This window comes from Heliangelus exortis, chromosome 6 (genome assembly GCF_036169615.1).
Source record: "Heliangelus exortis chromosome 6, bHelExo1.hap1, whole genome shotgun sequence".
In the NCBI taxonomy this organism is placed as follows: domain Eukaryota; kingdom Metazoa; phylum Chordata; class Aves; order Apodiformes; family Trochilidae; genus Heliangelus; species Heliangelus exortis.
This window is the reverse complement of record NC_092427.1, coordinates 18987299-19002147: the sequence shown is the minus strand read 5'-3', so window position 1 is coordinate 19002147 and position 14849 is coordinate 18987299. Positions and strand designations below refer to the sequence as shown.

The 14849-nt window shown below is 43.9% G+C and overlaps 1 long non-coding RNA gene across 1 annotated transcript in view; it reads left to right on the top strand.

Annotated features, from left to right (window-relative positions):
• Window positions 1-14849, top strand: part of LOC139797557 (uncharacterized) — a 336133-nt gene that overhangs the window by 220447 nt on the left and 100837 nt on the right. The gene's annotated exons all lie outside the window — the stretch shown is intronic.

Genomic DNA, 14849 nt, shown 5'->3' with positions numbered 1-14849 from the left:
TGATATTTGGTTTGGGCCCCCAACTCAGGTGACCCATGTTCGCTTCGTGAGGTATGACAGTGCCTCATCCACCTTGTGGGTCATGACACACCTGGTATCAGCATGGCACTCTAGCATGGTCCCATTAAATGAATAACACCATCAGTGTGTGGTTTATCTCCTCCCTCCTGTGTCAGCATGGCCAGCAGGTCCAAGGAAGTGATTCTGCCCCTGTACTCAGCGCTGCTGAGGCCACACCTCGAGTCCTGTGTCCAGTTCTGGGCCCCTCAGTTCAGGAAGGAGATTCAGGTGCTGGAGCAGGTCCAAAGGAGGGCAACCAGACTGGTGAAGGGACTTGAGCACAGATCCTATGAGGAGAGGCTGAGGGAGCTGGGGCTGTTCAGCCTGGAGAAGAGGAGGCTCAGAGGAGACCTCATCACTCTCTACAACTCCCTGAAAGGAGGTTGGAGCCAGGGGGGGGTTGGTCTCTTTTCCCAGGCAACTCTCAGCAAGACAAGAGGGCACGGTCTCAAGTTGTGCCAGGGGAGGTTTAGGTTGGATATTGGAAAGAATTTCTTTATGGAGAGGGTGATCAGACATTGGAATGGGCTGCCCAGGGAAGTGGTGGATTCTCCGTCCCTGGAGATATTTAAAAAGAGACTGGATGTGGCACTCAGTGCCATGGTCTGGTAACTGCAGTGGTAGTGGATCAAGGGTTGGACTTGATGATCTCTGAGGTCCCTTCCAACCCAGCCAATTCTATGATTCCATGATTCCAGATGACAAAGTGAGACTTAAGGTTTCAAGAAGAAGGTGGTCTCTAAGGATATTTTTTTGGCCAAGACAAGGCGAGCTCACACTGCCTGATAAGAGACATCAGCCTCTGTGAGAAGGTGCAAACCAGACATCTGGAGCAAAGGGTGGAAGGCTCCTTTCCCTGTTGGGGAAACCAACCTTCAAAAAGTTGCTGGTGGCTTTTCTTCTGGGGATTGAGAGTACGAGGCTCTGTCTTGCAGTTCTGGGCCTGCTTGTCTACTCCTGAGTTGCTGTTCACTGTGCTACAATCTCTTAGGGCTTTTTTCTGCCTTGTACTGTCTATAGCAATGTCGTGTTACGAGATATACCCTTTGTATCTGCTGATACCTAAAGTGTCATAAATAAGCCCAGTAAAACAGACTATACACTATGCTTTTGTTACCAAGACTTAAATTGCAAGGAAATGAATGGTGCATAGTAGTTCCCCCATGTCACTGAATTCTCCACTTCTCAGCAAAATAGTCTTGTCTCACAAGCAGTTTCCTATGGCTGTGGACGAGGCGCTCTCTAGTGGCTTTTTGCCTGAAAAATTGCTGCTGGGTAGAGGCAGAACAGCTCAAAACAAATACATCAAAATGGGGAGAAAGGTGATTGTGACAGCAAGTTGTACTCAGATAAGTCATGCTATCTCATGTTATCTCAGTCCCAGATTTGTTTTTGTGAAATAATACATTCCTAAAACCACTACAGGGTTCTTTTGTATTTATTGAAGGTTTTTTTAGTTAAACTGTGGGCTTATGTTTAATATGTTTATCATGTTTGCAGCCTTATTCCATCAAGGATAAAGTGGTGACTGATAATTCCATTTTGAAACTGGTTCCCAATTTGGTGATCAGAACTTCTACCAATATTCATCTGGGTTTGCTGGTTGAAGACTGCAGAGCAACTGTGCAATGCTGATTACCTGCTAGAAATTTACCAGCCGAGTTTGAATAAATAGATCACTAAAACAAAGGTTGGAAACAGATAAGAAAAGGTCCACATTCAGGTATCTCAGATGGCTGTTCTTTTGTGAAACATTTACAAGAACGTGTACAGCCAAGTAAAACTAACCCTGTCTTTAACACCAGATTTACAGATACATATAAGTAATGTTGTCAAGAGGAATACTAAAAAAACCCCAAAGAGTCCAATGATCTGTGACTTTCCCAGGAGTATGGGAGCTATGAAAGAGGGATCCTTCACATACAAGTCATTCTTTGAGGCAGGAAAGGCACCCAATAAAAGGGGTTTATTTGCAGTGTTACCACCTCTTCATCCCTGTAATGAGCCAGGCTCTGTGCACCTCATGAAGGGATTTATCAGCAGGGGCAGATGGGGTAGAGGCAAAGAGGCAACCGTGATGAACCTTTTCAATTGCTTAAACTTGAGTCTAGAAGGTGTCTGAGCATTCAGGAAACATTTTTCTGACATTAGTCCTATGGGGAGGATGACAACAGAGACTGAGGGAAGGATTTAACTGAATACTCCCATCTTCAAAAAGGGCAAGAAGGAAGATCCAGAAAATGACAGACCAGTGATTTTTACCTCCACCCCTGGGAAGGTGATGGAGCAGCTCATTCTGGGGGTCATCTCTAAGCACTTGAAAGAAAAAAAAGGTTATCAGGGGTAGCCAGCATGGATTCACCAATGGGAAGTTAAGTTTGAGTAATCTGATGGCTTTGTATGGTGGTGTGACTGAACGGGCAGGTGCAGGGGGAGCAGTGGATTGATGCAGTGAAGGGGTGACTGAGGACTCAGACGTCCATGCAGGTACTGAGCAGGTATCCTTTGGGGCAGCACTGGGCACATAGGGCACCACTCCTCATAGTGCATGTGCTGGTTGTACCCTGTTACATGGCTTTTATGCAGATATGTTATTCATATTAATGACTTTCTAAGAAACTATTAATGTATTCATCACTTTTCCAAGAACTCCTTAACATGTTGCCACGCATTTCCCCATGGGTATTACAGCCTCCTGGTGGCCCCCAAGCCTTTGGGTGGTGGTTTCTTCATCACCATGTCCTTTGCATGAGTTGCAATGCTTTTCTTCATCATCTGGCCTTCCAAAACTGCAGAACTAATTCAACCCAAATTAGCTGCTTCTGCCTACTTTAGGAGCCTTGATGCCTTGTTTTCTCCTGTTTTCTCTTCTCATAGGTAAGTTTCCCCATAGCATCCACATTCCACATGTACTCTATTATCTCTTCCTATGTTAGATAATTAGTAAATTGCCATTATATTCCATTAAATTACTGCTTCAACCCCCCCTTTAACCATTGCAGATTCTTTTACAAACCTCAAATCTTTCTATTACCATTTAAAGTCCTTTCAAAGTATGTCACACACTCTACTTATTGTCTCTGTTTTGTTTCCAAGTCTTGTGATTACTAGTTGTCTGTTTACAGCACCAGAAGGAGCACTGTATTAAAACACGTTAATGCAACAAAAGAGGCCAAGACTAATTGCAAAAATAAAAGCATCTTCATCTCTAAGCACATGCAAGAAAAGAAGGTTATCAGGAGTAGTCAGCACGGGTTCCTCACGGAGAAGTTGTGTTTTTGTAATCTGATAGCCTTGTATGATGGTGTGACTGAATGGGCAGCTGCAGGGAGAGCAGTGGATGTTGTCTACCTTTACTTGAGCAAGGCTTTTGACACTGTCTCCCATAGCAACCTCCTGGATAAGCTCAGGAAGTGGGGACTAAAAGGGTGGATGGTGAGAAGGATTGAGAACTGGCTCAACAATAGAGTTCAGAGGGTTGTGATCAATGGTACAGAGTCCAGGTGGAGACCTGTGACTGGTGGTGTTCCCCAGGGGTCAGTACTGGCTCTGTCTTGTTCAACATCTTCATCAGCCACCTGGATGAGGGGACAGAGTGCATCCTCAGCAAGTTTGCTGATGATCTGAAACTGAGGGGCTTGTCTGATACATCAGAGGGCTGTGTGACCATTCAGAGAGACCTGGAGAGACTGGAGAGTTGTGTAAAGAGGAACCTAATGAGGTTCAACAGGATTAAGTGTAGAGCCCTGCACCTGGAAAGCAGTAACACAGAGCACCAGTACAGATTCGGGGCTGACCTGCTGGAAAGCAGCTCCAAGGAGAAGGACCTTGGAGTACTGGTGGACAATAAGTTATCCATGGGACACCAGTGTGCCCTTGTGGCCAATGCTGTCCTGGAGTGCAGTAAGAAGAGTGTGTCCAGCAGGTTGAGGAAAGTTTTCCTCACCTTCTACTCTGCCCTAATGAGACCCCACTGGGAGTGTTGTGTCCAGCTCTGGGCTCCCCAGGTCAAAAAGGACACAGATATAGTCCAGAGAGTCCAACAGAGGTCTATGCAGATGATCAGGGGACTGGAACATCTGTTTTGTGAGGACAGGCTGAGAGACCTGGGGCTGTCTAGAGAAGAGAAGGGAAGAGGGAAGGGAACATAGAGAGGATCTTATTAACATTTACAAATATATGAAGGGTGTGTGTCAAAAAGTGGTGTGCTGTGATGAGTGGCAATGGACACAAACTGGAACAGAGGAAATTCCACCCCTGTATGAGAAAAAAAGAAAGATGTAATCAAGGTACTTTGTTGTCTAAGTAGCTTTTGTTTCCATTTTGCAAAAATGTGCACATCGATATTGTGAGGAAAAGGGAGATTAAAGTATGGTGATGTATGAAGAATTGATTATCTGAGTTCTAAGGAGAGTGAGAGATCAGTTTTCATTAAAAACCTTCTTCCACTCTAATAAACACTGCAAGACATCATTTTGTATTCAAAACTAATGTATATGATGCCTTTTTTTAAAGAAAGGGGTACAAAAGAAAGAAAGAAAATGCTTTGTTTCTCAGGGACTCCGTATGTATCACATGCTGCTGTTGCTATGGTAATTATTCACATTTTATTGAATAGCACTGCAAGGGGTTATACAGAAATGACTCTGACTGGCCAAAGTGCTTGTTAGAATGAATATGTCCAGTTATTTATAAAAGCCTCCATGAAGCAACTGAGGAAAATAATGTGTGAGGGAGAGAGGGGGGAGAAAAGAAGACAAATTTTATAAAGCTGAGTTCATCACAGTGACTTATTGTGTTTTCCTCTCAATGGGAGAACATTCCATGAGCCTTCTTGCATAAATAAAACTTAACAAACTTGTGTTTGCTTAAGTTATTACGTTGTTAGCACACAATATGTGGAGTAATTTCTGCAAAAAAATGGTAGGGGGAGCCAAAAGTGCAGCTCTAGTAGGATTTAAAGGGTTAACCTTTATTTGCTAGACTTTGCTATGTTCGTATTTTTCTTGTCCCTGAGTGGGTTAGAAAAGGAGCCTCTCTTTTCAGTCCTTGTGTGCTTTAAGGCACTGGCTTTCCAAAGGGAGCACTCACCTTTTGAGCTGACTGAGAGTGAATCACCTGTGGGATAACAGCAACCAATTTTCAGAGCTGGCCAAAGCTCAAGTGACTTGAGCTCACAGCCTAAATCTACAACTGAAATTTACTTTGGTGTTTCTCTGAAACATAACATTAGAGTTAATGGAGCTATCTATGCAAGGCATATTCCTCACAATGTAAATAAATTAGCAGGAATTAACGTAGCTAATTAATTTGATTGATGTAAATTGATAAAGTTTTAACAAATGCATAAATCACGGCTGCATATTTTCTATAAGGAGGTGATCAGTGTGTCCTGATGTCTGAGGCACTGATAAAGCTCAAGACCTTGCTATACTTAAATCTAAAATTTGTGTTCTTCTCGTGACAAAAGTGAAATGATGTCCTTGGATTGCTTGTGGATGTAAGGATGTCTGGCATTTGTAGGGTGAAGACTGGCATTTGCAGACTGAATTTTGGAGGCTTGGGGAGGATGTAATTAAGAAGGCTACTTACAGATCTGTAGATACTACAATTCTAATTAATTTTGGCAGCACAGTTTCTGAGCAATTACCACCAACTAGAACTCTGCTATGGTTTGCCAGATCTCTGGAGAGTCACCAGTGCTTTGGGGGTTCATGTCAAAGGAGTACTTTGTGGGATCAGGACCCTGTCTCAGTGTGCTGCAGATGGGGTGAAGGTTAATTGGAGGTGCAAACAGTGTTCAGGCAAGGCTATTGAGTTACCAATCTCTGCTTTTGCAGGGTCATCTTCTTGTGCTGTGCTTGGACAGTGAGGCCGTAGTTTCTGGAGGGAATGGGGCTTGTATCTCCTCAGTAAATCACACGTTTGATGTAAGAATGTGTCTCTTAGTGAAACTTGGAGATAGCATTAGGCACAGAGGATCTATGGGCACATTGCTGAGCTGAAAGATAAATCAGGAAGATATCTCTGCTTTGGAAATCTGATCTCAAAACCAGTAGAATTAAATTCTGCAAGAACAAGGTACAAATGTCTGTACATTAGTACAGACATTAGGAATGTACTAGAAATACAGAAATTTTGCAAAGCCAAGAGTCAAAAATACAATGGCAAAAAGCCATTATTGCATCAAAAGCAATAATGCTAGTGTTTGTGTATATGTATATGTGGGTGTATATATATATAACTAGATATATGTAGTTTTAAATGGTCTATAAATTAGGCACAAAACATTTTTGCTGTTAGTACTCTAGGTAACTATCCATTTTGGGGTACTATAAATCAAGGTATGAATTGCTGGGCTGGGGAGCTGGCACTAACAATCAGAAATTCAGAAAATGATGCTGGTTAAGTTGGACTGAAGGGTATAAAGGTTAGGTTCAGCCTACCAGAAGATACTTAGGGGAGATACAATAAATCTATAAGCAGGAAAAAGCTTGCTTCAAAGAAAATTGAATAATCCATTTTCCTTGCCCTTCAATAGGGGCTAAGAGAAGCAATGAGCTTAAATGGAGCATAAGACTTAAGTCACGATTAGGAGAACATTTTGCATTGTAATGCTAGTGCAAGACCAAGTAAACACAGAGGTTTCTGTCTGTGAATCATGGAATGGGGAGAATTGTTCCTGTCCTAGGAGGAGGAGATAACAAGGTCATCTTCAAAATCTTCATGCTCCACTTCCCATTATTATAAGTAAATCCACATAAATCTGTAACACGTAACGTGTATAATGACTCACAATTCTTATTTATTGATATCACAATCTTGCACTAGGACTGGGCTTTTGATTCAGAACTTTTATGGATTGTCTTGGTTCTTTTAAATGGTCTCTCAAGAAAGTATAAAAAAAACCAACCCACAGATTAAGTAAGGTGGAGCAAAAGGAAAAAGGAAAAAGCAAAAAAGGATTCCCTATGGAGCAGTGTATGTCAAACAGAAGGAATCCAGATGGGCTGACTTAGTTTGAGAAGACTTGTAGGGACACTGTCACCTCCAGAAAGAAGGCTGTCTTCTAACTGAACGTGCATATGACATTGAACTCAGCTGCCCTGTCAGTGTTAGGGTGAGCTAACCATGAGCTAACATTTGCTTTGGGAAACAGGCTTTGCACATGCAGTGTGCTCTGGTATAGACAGGAACCATTGCACCATGTCTGGTAGCTCAGTTTTTCAGGTGAGAGGGAAGGATGTCTGAAATGTAAAGGAACAGGACCCTCAGGGTTGCTCTGCACTCTGCAACCTGTGTTAGGACACACTTAGCCTCTCTAAGGAGATCACCCAAAGCAATATGGGTGAATGTCTGAGAAGAATATCTCTGTTTTTCTTCCTACTCTTTTCTGACTTCCCACAGGCAGTGGTTTGCCCCCAAGACTTATCTTCAGCCACATGAAGTGGTTGGCCTAGCCAGGGATGCAGTTTGGTCACATAACAGAGTCCAGATGCTAAGGTGGGGTGGAGGTCTTTTTCCCCACTGTTCAGAGCTTTCTCTGTGTGCTACAGAGGAGAGGAGAGTTTGTCTGAGCATGGGATTTGGTCTGCCACCTTTGGAGGGCAGATAAAAGTGAGATTCAGCAAGCAACCCTTGCAGCTAGAGACAGAGATGCCTTTTTAGCTGGCAGTCAGGGAGCTTCTTTTGCCTGCGATTCTGTGTCCATCTCCTCACCAGCTCCCACTAATTAGATCAGCTTGTCTTTCACCCAACTTCCAGACACTCATTTTCAATGCCCACATCTTCAGCTACCAATTAACACAGCATCAGCACTTCCAGACAGACCCCTGTAGCCATACTGGCATTCAAATACTGTTTTGACCTGAATGAATTCTCTTTATTGGACAGTTACAGACTTACAGAGGCTACAATAATAATGGTAGTCTTTGTTCTGCAGATATAATTTAACAGTGATGTACCGAGAACAAACGGGGTTACAAGGCAGTCCGTATGCCCAAATATTCACCACGGATGGTTTTAAAATCTTCAAGAAATCATTACAGCTGAAGCTGAAATGTACAATGTATGATTACATGCTCACTTCTAACAGCAAAGCTTGTCCCTTGCTATGGGAAGCAGGTAACATCAGAGTAGAATTTATTTTTAAGCAGTATGTGATATAAATAGCAATCTTCTGCAGGTTTGCTATTAAAAACATCACTAGAGACTCAGCTGCAGTTTGAAGGACTTGATGAAGCAATGTTTTGAGAAGAGATTGTAGTTTAGCACATAAAATATTTAGATTAAGGCACTAAAGACATTGTGCTCAGTTTCCTAAAAATGCAGAGGGCACCTTAGAATGTGTTATTAACCAGTTAGAAGTTCAGCAGTGGCAGGACAGAAGAACAGAAGCAAGAAAGATGGAAAGATTATGATGGGTAAAAAGATTTTGTAGGAAGCGCTCCAAAGCCTGGGTCTAGAGAAGAGTGAATGCAGAAAAAGCTGGTGACTTAATAGGAAAGGATTCCCAGTCATTACTGTACAAATGGAGACTGCCTCAAAGGCATATTCAAGTTGCTGAGGGCAGATATGTCTCACTGAGTGTCTCTCAGAAATGTCCTGACAACAGCATGCCTGAGGGGAGCTGAGAGGCTAAAGGAACCAATAAACAAAATGGGAACTGGGAATGGATTGACAATTTTTCATCTTTTCTTGCAGCCAAGTAATTATTGCCTTGAGAAAGCCAACTTGAAAGCTGAGGGTAGGCTTAGTTTGTTGCTGAGTACCAGCCTTCCAGCCATGGGCTGCAGTTAGCTCTCTCTTCCTCAGGAGCAAATAGTGACTGCAACTTTGGGGGCTTCCTGCATATTAGGTGTACTTTAAAAATTAAATCATAGAATCACAAAATCATAGACTTAGGGGTTGGAAGGGACCTCAAGAGATCATCAAGTCCATCCCCCCTGCAAAAGCAGGATAACCTAGGGCAGGCCACTCAGGAATGCACCCAGGTGGGGTTTGAGTCTCCAGAGAAGGAGGCTCCACAACCTTCCTGGGCAGCCTGTGCCAGTGCTGCCACTCTCATAGTAAAGAAGTGTAGAGGAAGGCACAGGAAGGCAAAGCAAAGGAACAGCTAAAACAATGGAGAAGACCTGTACATGCAGTAAGGATCCTTTCCTCCTAAATCTCATCTTTGTTTCTTTATGCTTTCTTGTGCCCCACACCCTCCAGGAATCAGCGAGGCTTCTTTTCTTTCACTTTTGAAGAGCAGTTCACTGCCTCTCTAAGCAAACCTAGCTACAAGTGTAATTATTTCCTGGTGTGTCTCTGCATTTACTGATACCTGCCAGCCCTGTGTATGACTCAGGCAGACTCCCCAGCTCTCCTCCTCCACCATGTGATGTAGCTCTTTAAAATTTCCTGAGAGGTTTTAGACTCCCCTGCAATGTAGCTTTCTCTTTCAGGCCTCAAGGTTTCATGACAACACGCTCACCTCCGCTTTCAGAGCAGTGTATGATGACTCCACTATTTATTTTTGGTTATTTTTTTATTCAAACTACTCCTGCAATGTGTATCATTTCAATGACCCTAGAGGTTTACACACAGCTTACAATGAACTGAGATGCGCTTCCAACTTCTGCCCATTGTATTCTGACAAAGAACCCCAGAGGCAAGGCTGTGTGACTCTTGGAAGAATGTGTGAGGCAAAGTTCAGAGGGAAGGAGCTTGTATAAGAGTTACTCCTTTCCCATTTCCACAATTTATATTTGTCTTTCAATATTGAAATTCAAGCTGCAATCAGGGACTGAGAGACATCTTAGAAGAAGCTTTTGCTTAAGGTAATAGGGGAAATGTACACTGGCTGTTTGTTTATGCTTTTGGACAGTAAGGGTACAGGCAATTGTTATTCCAAGTAATCATTAAATATATTGAAGATTTCTTTTCATAGAGTCTTCTTTAATTGAAGATTATCCAGCATGCAAAGGATTGCTTCACTGGCACTTCTGTATGTTATGAGACTTTTGATTTGTTTCAGTGTTTGACAGCTTCTTAGCCCTCATCTCTTCCCCATCTAAGTCCCACTCATAAGAGCCCTAAGAATCTGGTAAACTCCCAGTTGTGACCAAGGGCTCTGTCCATTATTTAAAAGCAGAGGATTAGCATTCATTTGCTACAGGGAAACGGGTAGTTTCAACTATGGCTGGCAGTCTCTAAAAAAAATATGTTCTGTACACAGATGGAACATGTACTTTTAGTAATCATGATACCCCAGATAAGTACCTTTGAAAGCAGCATGGTGGTGTGCTACTCCTTAAATTCATCAGTGTGTGCAGCCTGGAAACACCTTCAAGAACACCTGGTGAGGGGAGAAGACTGTATTATAAATGCCTAGCAAAAAGATACCCATTTATCTCCTACTTCTGCACTTACTAAGATAATTACTTCATTTTAAAAATGTGAAAACCTCTTTCCTCTGTATTCTTTACATGCCTACAACCTCTCTTGCTTGGTCATTGAATGCTGTGTGCTTTGACTGAAATGGCAACGTAAAAAGCTCATATTCACTTTCCAGTTGGAATTCTAAGGCTTGATTTTTTTTCTAACCAAGCTTTCAGCTGTCAGTTGAGGGTCAAACCACTGCAGATAAAAGCTTTCAAACTTCTAAACACATAATTAAGAGATTGGATGAGGTGCTGATGGAAGAGAGAACTAATCAGTAGCACTGTGAGTAGGGTTCCATTTGAGGGGTAGGGGCAGCAAACGTTTTCAGTGATGAATCTTTCCATTTTTGAGCCAGTCCTGTTGGTGTGGAATTTTGGAGCCATATTGAGCAACGGTGGGAGAGCTGCCATGGGGTCGAAGCGTCGAGGTTTTTGGTACTAAAGAAGAGTAGTGTGATTCTTGCTGGTGCTGTGGGTAGGGTTCCATGTGAGGGTTAGGGACAGCAAAAGTTTTCAGTGGTCACTCTTTGCATTTTTTTTTCTAGCCCCATTTATAAGGAATTTTGGAGCCATATTGAGCACCAGTGGGAGTTCCACCAAAGGGTCGAATATTTGAGGTTTTTGGAACTAAAGCAAAGTTGTAGCCAGATTGTTGGTGGTGCTGTGGGTAGGTTTTTATATGAGGTCTAAGGCCAGCAAAAGTTTTCAGTGGTCACTCTGCAATTTTTTTCTATGCAAATTTATATGGAATATTGGAGCCCTATTAAAATACAGTGGGGAAGCTGTAGGGTTGAATATTTGAGGTTTTTGGTACTAAAGCAAAGTTGTAGCCAGAATGTTGGTGATGCTGTGGGTAGGGTTCCACATGAGGGTTAGGGCCGGCAAAAGTTTTCAGTGGTCACTCCTTGCATGTTTTTTTCTACTCCCATTTAAATGGAATTTTATGAACTGTACTGATCATCAGTGGGAGACCTGCCAGGGGGTCAAATGTTTAAGGCTTCTAGTACTAAAGCAAAGTTGTAGCCAGATTGTTGGTGGTGCGGTGGGTAGGTTTTTATGTGAGGCTTAGGGCCAGCAAAAGTTTTCAATGGTCACTATGCATTTTTTTTCTAGGCCCATTTATATGGAATTTTTGAGAAATACTGAGCACCAGTGGAAAATCTGCTGAGGGATCAAATATTTGAGGTTTTTGGTATTAAAGCAAAGCTGTAGCCAGGTTGTTGGTGGTGCTCTGGGTAGGGGTCCATATAAAAGTTAAAACACCAACAACCTGGCTACAACTTTGCTTTAGTACCAAAAACCTTGATGATTTGACCCCTCGGCAGCACTCCCACTGATGCTGAGTATGGTTCCAAAATTCCATTTAAATGGGATTAGAAAAAAAATGCAAAGAGTGGCCACTGAAAACTTTTGCTGGCCCTAACCCTCACATGGAACCCTACCCACGGCACCAGCAACAATCGCGCTACGCTTCTGCTTTAGTACCAAAAACCTCGACCCTTCGACCCCCATGCAGCTCTCCCCCCGTTGCTCAATACAACTCCAAAATTCCACATCAAAGGGCCTGGAAAAAAAATGCCAAGAGTGACCACTGAAAACTTTTGCTGGCCCTAACCCTCACCTGGAACCTTACCCACAGCACCAGCAAGAATCACATTACGCTTCTGCGTTAGTACCTAAAACCTCGACGATTCAACGCCATGGTGGCTCTCCCACTGTTGCTCAATATGGCTCCAAAATTCCACACCAGTAGGCCTAGAAAAAAAACACCAAGACTCACCACTGTCGGGAAGAGCACAGTGGACAACACGCAGATTAATGTAATTGAAGTATTGCCGTTTATTGAGAGCAGCAGTCAGGCTGATAACATAATATAAGCATATTGCTGATCGGTACAGCACATTCTTCATATGCCATAGGGCACTATCTATCTAACTGCTTAAATAGATTTGTTTATGTGCTGTCTATGAGATGCTTTCCCATCCTGTTATTCTTCTTTTCTGCTGCCAACTCCTTTATCTTTTGCCCACAGCTGATCTTCTTGCAGCTGGGCCTCAAGGCCCTTACCTCACTCTAGCTAAAGCTAAGTAGTCAGGATTGCTCACATGTCTGTTTTCTTCCAAAAACTCTCCCAACAACCAGCAATTATGAGCCCTCTGGCCCACCCATACCTGTGAATGGTGCCCCACAGTTCCCAGTTGCTTAGGATTTTGTCTTCAAGTGCTTGAAATGAGGTACCCTAGCAGAGCTTTCTGGCAACCTAGGATGAAGTGATTTTTTTTTTTTTTCATGTTGTCTTTCAGGAAGATGCAGCAAGGCCAGTGGGGAGGTTCACCAGTCTTGGGGTCCAAGAAATGACACTGCTTGCTGGCCCATGCCCTCTTGTAGATAGACCCTCTGGCCTTAGGCATGCCACAGCACTGAATTGCTGTTTCACACACAGTGTGGGCTTCTTGTTACCTGTCTGTGTGAACCATCCTTGTCAGGTCACTGTTCAGTCCCCTGCATCATTGCAGCCTGCCTGAGCCCCTCTGTGCTCTCCTCCCAAGCCCATGGTAATCCAATTCCTTTAGAAAAAGGGATGCACTTTGAGAAGCTTGGCAGCATATAAAGGGTCTCTGTGGGCTGTGGAGTTGGTGAGACCAGAGGCAGCTTGGGATTTTGAGTCCCTCAGGAGCTTTCCTGGGGAGCTTGGGAGAAGTGGATACTGGGCTGTGACTTTTCCTCAAAGCAGGAGGGGAAGGGCCAGCCAAACTCTGCTTGGGTTTGTCACTATCTTGTCCTCACTTTCACTCTTCTGCACTCAGCAGTGCCTCAGACAGAGGAACAGTGAGGCTTACTCTTAGAGATGCTCAGGATGCTGTGATTTTCCCAAAGCAGTGAGAAGGAAAGGCGGGAAAATATGCAGAGACTGCTGCCTGATTTTCTGCTTTGGACCAACTTTTTCACCAGCACAATCGCTTTGTTGAATTCCCTTTTGTATTTTTTTTAACCTAAGATGTGAATTAATTTTTTTTTTCCTACCACAGGGCAAATTCTCTCAGATCCATCAAGGAAAACCCACAGAAGAAGGTAGGAAGGAAGGAAGGGTTATGATTCAAGACCAGGTGTGGCAAGCCAGCCTGGTCAGAGAGTGGTTGGGGATCTCCACCTTTTGCCCCCCTTGCCACTGTTTCCCTGAGCATCCCTTTTGCCTCTGCTCCAGTTTAGGCATGAACTGTTTGTCAAGGAAGTAAAATCAAGTAATTAATTAGTGTAAGGCTAGTCCAGTGGTGAGCCTGCATGCGTCCTAGGGTGGCCTCATGTCCTGGGGTCTTTTCCTTTGTGCCCTGCTTCCTGCTGTGCCAGGACCCCCAGTGCTGCTCTCAGGGAAGATGGGGCTTGGGAAGGGTTGAGCTCCTGGCTGCAGGAAGCAGAGCGATGATGGAAATGCACCAGACCCCTCTGAAGTGGCCTGGAGAAGCACCTAGGATTGGGGAATACGATATGGAGCCTGACAAATCAGTGGACTGAAAAATTAACAGTATGGACTCCATGTACAAGCTTTTGGCACCTATAAGACTGGAAAACAGTGCATGGCCCCAGCTGGGAGGTGCTGAGGGTTCCTGGTCCTGCAAGAGGTGGGCTTTGGAAAGGGCCCCCATCACCACCAGGGTCTGCTGACAGAGCCCTGGTGTTCAGTTGCTTTTGTCTTACCCCTATATTACATTGTGTATGTGCACAAAATGTCTATTTTTGTGGCAGTGTCTCATTTTCTGCTGTGTGATTTCATTGTATTGCTGTTGGCAAACAGATGATGCCAAGGAGAGTAGATGTCCTGAAACTCATTCTCTGCATTTGGTTACATGTTAAGAGGCAATTTGCTTTGTGTAGTGCCGCTGGTTTGGTTTGACCTGAAACAGCATCTCTCCATTTCCCTCTTGACTGAACAAGTATTTGAAAAAGCTTTCTTGTGGCTTAGCCCTGAGCTTGGTTGCTCAGGGCTTTGGCTGAAGGAAGTGGACCCACTGAGCTTGGCCCAACAGTGATGGTTGTCAGAACATCTTTAAAAAAAAGGGGGGGGGGGAAAGTCCAGATCGGTTGGAGTTGGAGAGAGAAGTGAGATTATGTGAGAGAAACAACTCTGCAGACTCTGGGGTCAGTGAAGGAGGGAGAGGAGGTGCTCCAAGTGCTGGAGCAGAGGTTCCCCTGCACCCTACTGGGAGGTCAGGCTCTTCCCCAGCAGCCTGTGGGGGTCTGCGGGGGGGCAGATACCCACCTGCAGCCCCTGGAGGTTAACGGTGGAGTCGATACTCACTTGCAACCCTTGGAGAACCCCACACAGAGGAGGCTGTGACCTACATGCCCCATCACCTCCCAAGTCCC